The following is an 8,344-nucleotide window of genomic DNA, read 5'->3' as shown; positions in this document are numbered from 1 at the left end:
ATCCTCCGACGACATCCTCAGGTTCGTAAAGATGCTAGGTTACAATCGTGACCTACGAAATGTCTCAGACTTCAAAAGACAATTCCTCCTGCCAATGTGGAATTTGTTCTTCTCCATCCTCAACCGATCCCTCACCTGCAAGCTAGGTTCCCTAGACCAAGGAAATCTCAACATAATGACAATTATGTATAGGTTTTTCTTCAACCTCAATCTTGACTACGCTTTCCACATTTACAACGAGATTCATGCGGCCGTGATCAAAAAGTGCAAACTACAAGCCGCAGGAAAGCCACTCTCTGCAGTTCTCTTTCCCCGCTTCCTTGCTCTCTTCATTGGGGATGCGATGGTGAAGCACGGACTACCTGCTGTGGAGCCCTTTACCCCGGTCTACAAGATGCAAGGACACCGCCCAACCCTTTCAAAGGAAGGATACAGCATCAACTGACCGCTGTCCCGAGCTATGCTCACTGTCATACCATCGACAAGTGAGATACGCCAGACCTATGAACGCTCCATACTGTCCCAAGAACCGAGGGCAGCTACCCCGGAGCACTTAGAGTCGTCCCCCTCCAAGCGAGGGAGCACAAGCATCATCCTCATCGGATGACGAAGATGATGATGATGATGATGATGATGCTACTCGTGCTACCCCCGGCCTTACTCATACAATTCCTCAACCCACTTCCCAAAGGGCAACCACATCCACTACCCCTGGTGATCAAAGCCAAAGGGGTATTGAAATAGGACGACCCGGTCCCACCCCAACCCCAGCCAGCCATCCAGAGACCATTCTTCGGGCCTCTGGAGATGAACAAGCCGAGGAAACCCATTTACCATCACCCCTCTCTCAACAGAGAGGTGATGAAGAGACAAGAGCCCCTTTGCCTCATGGCTCGTCACAACCAAGCACACACACAGAAGCATGTGTTGCTTCTGAAGTTGAACCTATAGATCATTCAGAGCGATCTTCCATTCGTGCACAACTCCCCTCGGTATTTGATCTACCAAAGGGAACACACATCCACTTCACTTACTCAACCTCTGAAGTTGAGGAAGAGGAAGAGGATGTTGCAACATCACGAGATAGCTCTTCTCTCGAAGGCTATCAAGGACATGATGGAAGTCCTTCGAGGCCTACCTTCACACAAGACCAATAAGGCACCTCAGGAATAGAGGCACAACCTGCAGCATCTGTTGCTGCAGGGGTTACCCTTTTAGCCGATCTGGTCACAAAGGCAGAGTTCCAAGCCTTTGTCTACATAGTGACGCGGTCCTTGGATGACCTTAAACTCATCATACAAGGAATTATGGCCAATCAACCATCATCCGATACCCCAGACCTCCACCAATCCCTTGCTATCCTCCAACATCATCTCACCCAAATCGAAACCCAAACCCAAGCCAACACTACCCGCTTACACATGCTTCAACAAACAGTCACCCAACACCACAATACCTCATCCTCCCTAGCCACCCAAAGAAACCAAGTACTTATCCAATCCCTCGCAACCCTTACAGCTTAGGCAACTGAAGCTGATGAAAACCTTACCTACACCATCACCCAACTACAAACCATCCTTCGCAATCTCCATCATTTACCTGCCTCCATCATTTTCCAAATTCTTCAACCCCAACCTCCATCCACTTCATCAGTCGATGAAACCCTCGCAACCCTCACTACGCAAATGGCCACCATACAAACCACCCTCAATCAACTACCCGCCACCATACTTGCCCAAATCCCACAACAAAATCAACCCCCACCTCCCTCTGCAGGTCCATCCTTTGATGAAGCCTTTTCCTCATTCACTGCAGAGGTGAGACACCTTATCACTAACCTTCCCATCCCTCCATATACATCCACCACCTCCTCCATGCCACCACAAGCCTCCTCCTCCTCCATCGAGTTCGCAACCAGAGCTGACCTGAGGGCTCTGTCCAAGGCACTAGTCTCATCTTTCAATGAGATTAGTGCCAAATTCGTTCATCGGGCCATCCAACCAACAAGGGTTCTCTCCCAGAACCTGGCCGATGAACAACGATGTACCACCTCTCTCCTCCAATCAATGGAGGCGAGTCGAAGACAAGCCTCCCTCAAGGCGTATCTTACGTCCTTCAGGAAGGGCAAGAAGAAGAGGACCGGAGCCTCCTGCACGACAAGCCGCCCCCTAAAACGCAGACGACATGATGATCCGAACCCCGATGATCAAGGTCTTGGACCTCATGAGGGTGAGAAAGAGGCGACGACTACACAACCAACAGAATCCGCTGCACCACAGCAACCATCACCACAACAACAACCACCTCCAACCGAACAAAGCCAAGCAACAGAACCAGAGGCCTTGCCCTTTGATGATGAACAAAATATACAATACCAGACCCCATCGTGTTGAGTTCATCAACCGATGAAGAGCCAACTACACCACCAACAGAAACAAACCAAACTTTCACTCCCTCACCCACAATAAACTTACCCTTAACCCATTCTCCAACACCTCGACCCTTCACCCTTTCCACACAACAAGAACCCACAACAAACCAACCATCACCTCAACGATCACAAACACCTATAGAAACCCATGCACCAGAAACCTCTCAACCACATGAAACTGAACCATCCAAAGAAAACTCACTCTTTACCCATACACAACCCCAAGCCGAGATACAACCCTTAACCCATCAACCTGTGGTGCATGCGGATACTCCTTCTTCCTCAAGGCAACTTCCACAAGGCCTGGTAGATGAGATAATACAGAACATGGAGTCGATGAGGAGACGTCCTCAACTGCCGCCCAGGGAACCAATCTTGATGGAAAATATCCATCAATACATGTATCAAGATCGCGATGAAAGTTTGTCAACCAATCCTCCAATCCTATAGCCTGAGTCTATGAACCTTCTACACCATCGATTCATCATACATACTACTCAAGAACCTCAAGCTGTCTTTTCGAATGATGGAATAAGAAGAGTCGTGGACTTGAAAATAAAGTCTTTTGCCAACCGAGCTATCAGATACATCGAGTTCACCATGGAGAGAACCCGTGGGATCGTTAGCATGTTCAACGAAAACGACCTTATCAATCTCAACCCGTACGACTTGATTAAGTTATACGCTTACACAGCTCAAAGGCAGGATCATGGCATAAGGTTTGGAATGGCAAACCGAGCTATAGTAAAGACAATGGAGTCCCTAGTAAAGCTCAGAGCCAAAACTAATTTCGAAATTGCTTTGAGGCTAGGCATCGAGAGACGATCCTGCGCTCCTCCAAACGAAGACTTCCAGAGCCTGCAGGAGATACAATCTGCATCAATTCTTACTCAACCCGAACTTGGACTTGTTTACAAGAATGAGTTTGGGTTTAAAAAATTCTTCAGGATGACTTAAGCCTTCAAGTATTCAACAAATACACTTGAATGGTTTCAGAAAAATATTAGAGAAAGATTGGGCAGAAACCATGTGCCAAGGGAAGAGGGGAGTCATCTCATTCACGAGATATCGACGGTCATTGCATATCGAAGACTACTCTTGTGCTTCAAAGAGATATACTCAAGTAGCTCGTGATGAGTTAAAACTTTTGCTTATTTTGTCTTGATGTATTTTGTTTCCAGTATTGTAAAGAAATTTCATCATTCAATGAAAATTTGGAGTTTGATGTTTTTCTACTAGATTAGTGTATGTTCTTCACATATGTGTCTAGATTAGACTATGCTTGTTATTTCATTACTTAGGGGGAGATTGTTAAACCCCACAACTCATGATGTAAAAAGTAATGAAAAACAACAAGTGATGAAGAACCGGAAGACCAATGAAGACATCAAGGCAGAAACGACTAAGTCTGGTCATCAACACTTAGAAGATTTTACAGCACTTCATCCAAGCATGCAATGAAGATTTAAAGATAAGGATGAAATCATCATACCATGAATGACAGCTGGAGATGATAAATCAACAACTGGAATTCGAGTTTATCTTAATATTAATGTTTATCCATATGAAAGATAAACCTTATCTGTTAGATAAAAGATTTGCTACAAAGTAGCATTAGATATTTATCTTCTTATTAGCCGATTAGTATAAATAGGTGATCAGATCTATTGTAACAATAAGGCTTTTACGAGTTGTTTTACATTCCTAGATTTATAAAGTAAAACCTTTGAAGCTCAAGACTGTTCATAAATATTCTTATTTTTRWTCTCGAGTCTTCATAACTTTYTTCATAAAATCACTATAATTTGGTTATTCATAACTAGATTATTAGTGTTACTGAGAGATTTGGGATCAACAAATACTATCTCTCTAGAGACTGGCCTCTTCGTTTAGAAACCTCGACCACCACTTAGCAAGAAGACTCCAATTGAGTGCCTTCAAACTACCGATGCCAATACCACCTTTATCCATTTTGTTACAAGTAATTTTCCACTTAACCCAGATAATTTTCTTACTCTGTCCAGTCCGGCCCCATATGAGTTGGTCCCTAAGACTTTCAAGGGTGTTAAGCACATTTTCTAGGACTTCAAACAGAGAGAAAAGATAAACTCCCAAACTACTAAGAATCGATTTACACAGTATCTTCCTACCACCAAACGATTAAGACTTGGCCTTCCAAGTGGAGAGTTTCTCTTGGAATTTATCTACTAACTTATTCCAACTACTTCTCCTTCCCATCTGCGCACCTACCGGAAGACCCAAGTATTGGAACGGAATAGAAGAAAGCTTACAATTCATTCTTTGAGCGAGCAGTTCAGCTTCACCGGTGCCCAACCCAATGCCGTACAAACAACTTTTCTGCAAGTTGATTTTCAACCCCGATGAAAGATAAAAACATCTGAGCAAACGGATCAAATTTAGACCATTCGTTAACGACCAGTCACCCATAAATAGAGCATCGTCAGCATATTGAAGAATCTCTATTCTAGGGCCACCTCTGGGAAGAGACAACCCGTTAAAAACCCCTTTAATACGAGCTTCATACATAACCACCCTAAGAGCCTCCATAGCTATAATAAAAAGAAAAGGGGCAAGAGAGTCACCTTGCCGCACACCTTTTTCCATGATAAACTCCTCAGTTGGGCTTCGATTCACAAGAATAGAGACACTTACATTAGAGAGAATTCCTCGAGTCCACTTTCTCCAGGTATTACTGAATCCCATTTGACACATAACCTCGTCTAAAAAGTCCCAGTTCAAGTTATCAAAAGCCTTCTCAAAATCAACTTTAAAAATTGACACTTTACGATTTGCCTTCTGTTACGAGAATTATATAAAATAAATCTCTCAGACTGCTAACAAATGGAAACTAGTGCAAGTATACACTCATCAATCCACTATCGTCTTTTACAAGTAATAAAGTGGTAAAAATACCAAATATCGTCCACGGAGAAAAAGGAATAAAAGTTCGTTTTAATAATATAAATAAAGATATGATTTCAGATGGTGAATTCGAGGAAATATTTTTGGTGAGTTGATTAAACACTACTGTTGTGAACAAGTTATAAAAGGGAGCTTAGGGTGTAGGTATTCGTTAAGATATTAAACCGATTTAAAAGTAGACAGCATGCTACAACATGGTTCCATAGCATGCTTTATAAATGACTTATCTTTACAACTAATAGCTTCTTTAAGATACTCTCTCGAGATGTAGAATGGCACACAGTCATAGATCCAACCCTCATATCTCTATGCAAGGCTGGAGTCCCGACATTGGCTCAAACTATTCCTTTTATAAGCTAAATGGAGCGAAAACGAGTCTCCTCGATTCTAAGTAACTCTCTCGAGTCTACTTCCATATCATTCAAGTTGACGTGTGCTTGTTGGTTTATCTCTAAATCCAACACACTTTAACACTTTTAAACAAGTGATCAACTTGTCCATGGATGATATTTTTGCAATTAAAACTTGAATGACGTAGTTGTAAAGATTTATAATTTATATTTCTACAAACGAAATCGATTTTTATCTTAACTTCACCCAATACCCAAGCTATATTTTTAGCCTAACATACTTGAAAAATTAATTGCATAAATAATAATGCAAAAAGAAAAGAAAATAACGTAGAAGAAATAAATGCCAAGTGTAATTATAAAAATGTCTAACAAAACTTAAACTAGAAAATTTAATTGCATGAATAATAATAAAACATAATAAGTAGAGCATTAAGAGAATAAAAGATGACAAGAGAAATAAAAGTAAAGAAAGGAATTATAAAGGAGAAAAATAAAAGTACTTATTACTACAACTTTATATAAAAGAACCTTCAACTACTTCAAGAGTTTTCTAGGATTGTTTGCATACCAAATTGCTTCCCTACAAAGCCAAGCCTCCCCCTTTATATGGTGGAGGAAGAGAGGGTAAAAACCAACGGTTAAAAGCTTTATCCAACTTTTTACACAATCCAATGGGTAAAAGCTTTACCCAACTTTTTACAATCCAATGGGCAAAGCCAAACCACCTAGATAATACTAAAAATCATATCTTAGATTTGTACTATGAGATCTTAAAATCTGCAGGAGATGGGTTGCCAAAAAGAGGGGATTTGATCTCAAAAAATTCTTGTACTATTCTCAAAAATGCCTCTGGATCGTTCTGCAGCACATGTTGTAGCATGCTTCAGCCAAATACCTAACAATATGGCTATTTTTCCAAAAATCAGCACATATCCAAGAAGTAAACATGTTTATCACATCAATTTAGCTCCAATATAAAAAGATAGAAAAACAAAACAAAAAAGACTTAATTTGTGGAATTTTGGGAAAATAAAATGGGTAAATAAAGTGAAGAAAAAGTGTAAAAGTATCAAATAAATTGATACTTATCACCTTCCTAGCCCAAGAGATAGTCTCATTAACGATTAGCGGGCCATCCAGAATGCATCGACCCTTAATAAAAGCCGATTGCTCATTCCCGATAATCGTATCCAACACCCCTTTAATCTATCCCCCAGCACCTTGGAGACAACTTTACAAACACAACCAATAAGATTAATCGGCCTGTAGTCTTTGAAATACAAAGGGCCCTTTACCTTTGGAACTAGAGTAATGAAAGAAGCATTGCATCCCCTACCAATTTTTGTGTTGGCCTCGAAGGATTTGACCGCTTTGAAAACATCATCACCAATGACATCCCAAAACTTTTTAAAGAAAGCAAAGGAATAACCATCAGGCCCCGGTGCTTTCTCATTACCGCATCCCCAAACAGCGTTTTTAACTTCCTCAATAGTGAAGGGCAGCTCGAGCATCTCCTTTTGACTTAATGAGAGTCTTTTGAAATGGTTGCTCTTGAAAGACGGCCTACACACCTTATCTTCCGAAAATTTCTCTTTGAAGAAATCAAAAGCTGTTTTTTTCAGCTCTAAAGGGTCTCGAATCCATCTACCATTTACACCTATACCATGAATATTTAACTTGCTAAGTCTGCATCTAAGAAGACCATGAAATAAAAGAGAATTTTCATCTCCTTCGAGAGTCCACCTAGCTTTGGCCTTTTGTCTGAGATCACTAACGATCGCTTCATCAATCTCCAGAATACGCTTCATTGTATCTACTCTGGTCTGCGCGTCAACAACACTAAGGTTACTAGCAGCCGCAATCGAATCTAAATCGTTGACCTTAGCAGTGAGAGAAGCCTTCTCGGCTCTGGTTGAGGCCAATTTTGAAATCCTCCAAGCTTTAATCTTCACCTTCATCCGCTTTAAATTTGATAAAAGAAGCCGAATGTTACTTGAATTCGAGTAACCATTGTGATTTTTAATCCAGCCCTCCTTCACCATCTGCACAAAATCAAGATCACTAAGCCAAGAATTAAAAAGTTTAAATGGGATCGGCCCAAAGTTTACGTCACAACCATCCAGAAGAATAGGGCAGTAATCTGAGTATAAAAACGGCAGCGCGGTCACACAAGCCTTAGGCCACAAGGAGAGAAAACTATAAGACACCAAGAATCGATCAAACTTACTCCATTTAAAACCGTCCGCACTTTTCCTCGTGAACTTCCAACCACCCATTTTGAGGTCCAAAAACCCGTTCTCATAAATAAAATTATTGAAGACCAAGGCACTCCCAACAGCAAACTTGGACCCAACCCTTTCTTCCTGACATCTAACAACATTAAAATCACCGCAGCAAATTCAAGCATCGACATCGATAGACTCCAAAAGCTCCGTAAGAGCATACCACAACTAAGCTTTATCGCTAGCATCTTGAGGAGCATAAACGTTGCAGATACCTAACATGACCCCGCTAGGACACCAAGAACCAATAACAATCAAATAATTTATGTCCATAAAAGAATTTAACTTGATGAAAAGAGTTGAATCCCAAAGAGAGACAAGACCGTCAGACCTAC

This window comes from Cynara cardunculus, unplaced genomic scaffold, assembly GCF_001531365.2.
Source record: "Cynara cardunculus var. scolymus isolate 2C unplaced genomic scaffold, CcrdV1 Un_Scaffold_3990, whole genome shotgun sequence".
Classification (NCBI taxonomy): Eukaryota; Viridiplantae; Streptophyta; class Magnoliopsida; order Asterales; family Asteraceae; genus Cynara; species Cynara cardunculus.
The sequence above is the reverse complement of the archived record's forward strand: the minus strand, read 5'-3'. Positions refer to the sequence as shown.